The 3,318-nt window shown below is 53.6% G+C and overlaps 1 pseudogene; it reads right to left on the reverse strand.

Annotated features, from left to right (window-relative positions):
- Positions 1-2,874: 2,874 nt before the first annotated feature.
- LOC137352280 (U2 spliceosomal RNA) lies at positions 2,875-2,983 on the reverse strand (annotated as a pseudogene).
- Between the last annotated feature and the right edge of the window lie 335 nt (positions 2,984-3,318).

Raw genomic sequence — 3,318 nt, forward strand, 5'->3', positions numbered from 1 at the left:
TTTGATAGAGTAGATACAGAAAGTATTTTTAATTGTCGGGAAAAGCAGAACTGAAGCCCATCGATATAAGATAGTCAACAAAAAATCAAATGGAGAATTCAGAAGAAACACCTTTACCCAGAGAGTGGCCAGAATGTGGAACTCGCTAAAACAGGGAGTAGTTGAGGCAAATAGTATAGATGCTATTAAGGGGAAGCTAGATAGGTATATAAGGGAGAAGTAACGCGAGCACGTCTCATCCTGCTCGATGGAGCGGACTCTGAACCGGAAGATGATCTTGGAGGCCTCCTTGGCAAAGAGCGAGGCCTGCTGGCTCTTCACCTCTTGGAGGTCCTCCTTGACCTCGACCCCCATTGACTGCAACCGGAGCAGATTTTGCATACTTTTTTGGAGTCGGGACATTTCCCTCTGTCTCTCTCTCGCCCTCTGAACACCTTTGTGGATGAAGAACCACTTGATGTTCTCCTTAATCGCTTCCCACCAGTGAACTGGAGACTCAGAGGGGTTTCACGGTCCTCCAACCTTTGTAATCCCTTTTGAGTTCCTCAACGTTCTCTGGGGTCAGCAGTGTAGCATTGAGCTTCCATGTCCCTCTGCCAACCCGCTGGTCGTCCTGTAAGTGACAGTCGGCCAGTAAGAGGCAGTGGTCGGAGAAGAACACCGGCTTGACGTTGGTGGATCCGACCTTGACGGGACGGGACACAAACAGGAAGTCAATCTTGGAACGGGCAGACCTGTCCGATCTTGACCATGTGTATCTGCGCTGCGCCCCGTCTGCAGGTTTGCTGAAGACGTCGTGCAGTTTGGCATCTTTAACTGTTTCTATTAGGAATCTGGACGTAGCGTCCAGTTTGCTGTCATCACTGCCGGATCGTCCAGCTGCATCGATGATGCAGTTGAAGTCACCGCCGAGGATGACCGGCCTGGACGTCGCCGCAGCAGTGGGAGATGCTGGAAGACGGTCAGCCGCTCGCTGCGTTGTACCGGGGCGTACACGTTGATCAACCGGAGTGGAGCGTTGTACATCACGTCTGCTACGAGCAGGCGACCGCCCACCACCACCTTAACTTCGGAGATGGTGAAGTTACCTCCCTGCAGCAGAATACCCAGGCCGGAGGAACGGCAATCATTACCCCCCGACCAGATCGATGGCCCGTGGGACCACCATCGCGACCACTGCCTGTAGGTGCTGAGGTGTGGTATTCCACACTCCTGCAGAAACAGTAGGTCAGCTTTGACCTTGGTGAGGTAATCCAAGGTTGAAACACATCGCGTAGTAGATTTAATGGTACGCACATTAATGGAAGCAATCTTTACACCCATTTTTTTAAAGTTAGTTGTTGCTTCCCATACCATTTGTCCTTGCTAGTCCCAGTCCTTCGGGATGTTCCTGCATACCCATCATGTGAGCAAGCAGTTTCACGTTGGTTGGGCTCAGAAACCCCTCTTGGTTTTTCATGCAGGGGTTGTTCCGCTGGGGTGACATCGGGGGGGGGGGGTCTTGTAGGCAGCAAAGATTGAGTTATCCTCTGCTGCTTCCATCTGTTCCTCCTCGAAAACATCACTGCTCCCGGCTTCCCGGAGCTGAGGTGCGCCAGACGTGTCTTTGCTCTCAGTGTCCCGGAGCTGAGATGCGTTGGCCACGTCGTTACGTGTGGCGCTTTGGGGTTGGGGCACGCCGGGCCCATCACAGCTTCCAGTGCCCGGGGGCTGGGATGCTTTATCTTCCATCTCCTTGGAGTTCTGCCGCCTCTTTTGAAGGGGCTGTCGTTCCAGCATTCCCCCGTCCAGTGAAGAGGAGCTGTTGCAGTCTGATTCAGAAGGTAGCCTCCTCTTGCCACTGGTTTGGGTGGTGGCCTGTTCCGCTTTTGGATGTTTTTTCTTTGTGGTTTTCCTCTGGACCACTTGCCACTGACCCGTTTGTCCATCTGCTGCCTCCTCCTCCATTGATTATGTCTGTGGAGGAGGGGTTTCCGAGCACAGGGTAGGTGCTGGGTCGCTGGTTTCAGCTGCCTCCCCTTCCTCCTTCTTCTCAGGTTGAAGTTCCTCACTATGGGGAAGGTTGCTGGTCTTTCGAACACCAGACGCCTTCGTCGAACCTTCTCCCGGCCTTTCCTTGGACCTTGCCGCCTGAGCATAACTGAGGCAGCGTTTGGGGCAGGTTTTGTAGAGATGGCCTGCCGCACTGCACAAGTTGCAACACTTAGTCTGCTTACAGTCCTTGGTCTGATGGCCTTCCTCCTTGCAGTTCTTGCAAACAACCGTGCTGCAGTTGGCTGCCACGTGACCAGATTTGCCACAGGTGCGGCAAACTCTGGGCTGCCCAGCGTAGACCAAGAAGCCTCGACTTCCCCCGATAGCGAAGCTGGAGGGAGGGTGGATGATGGCTCCACTGGGATCGACCTTCAAGGTCACCTTGACCTGCCGCTTGCTGGTCCAAATCCCAAAGGGGTCCTTGACATCAGTGCTGCTGCTGGCCACCTCTTGGCGACAAAGGTGAGTACATCCACCACCGGAACATGGGGGTTGTAGAGGTGAATCGTCACCACCCGGTCCCGTTGTGACGGAAGCGTAAAGAGCGGCTCCGCTGTGAGGATCGACAGTGGCGCCCGGTCCCCTTTCTTCTTGAACGCCTTCAGGAACTTGATGCATCCCGCCACGTTTCGGAACGTCACGTCGAAGTATCCACTGCTGGGGAAATCCTGCAGGCAGAAGACGTCCGTCGCTTGAAATCCGCAGCAATCGAAGAGGATCCTCTTGATGAAGAAGGTGCGATCGACCGGTGCATCTCCTTCCTTGTCCTTCATGACCACCCGAACAGTGTTGCGCACTCCCAGGCCTGAAGCTCGAAGATTGGTTACAGCCATTTTACTCAAAGCCTACCCAGGATCAAAAGGCAATGATCATGGTCTCTTCTCAACCAAGTAAGTACTGATAAAAACAGATACTATACTTGATCTTAGCCAAAAGGCCGAGAAGCGATCAGGGCTGTCCTCTCTCACCAGTCTTGTTTGTTTGCTGTATTGAACCCTTTGCTGAGTCTATTAGGAAGGATGCGAGCATAAGAGGGGTGACAATCCCAGGCAGCGGAGGCACTCAGGTTAAAACCTCCCTGTACATGGATGACGTCGCCGTCTTCTGCTCGGATCCGCTGTCTGTGCGCAGACTGATGAGCATCTGCGACCAGTTCGAACTGGCCTCGGGAGCCAAAGTTAACCACGGCAAGAGCGAGGCCATGTTCTTTGGGAACTGGGCTCACCGATCCTTTGTCCCCTTCACCGTCAGGTCAGATTACCTGAAGGTGCTGGGGATATGGTT

Source organism: Heterodontus francisci, chromosome 37 (assembly GCF_036365525.1).
Source record: "Heterodontus francisci isolate sHetFra1 chromosome 37, sHetFra1.hap1, whole genome shotgun sequence".
In the NCBI taxonomy this organism is placed as follows: domain Eukaryota; kingdom Metazoa; phylum Chordata; class Chondrichthyes; order Heterodontiformes; family Heterodontidae; genus Heterodontus; species Heterodontus francisci.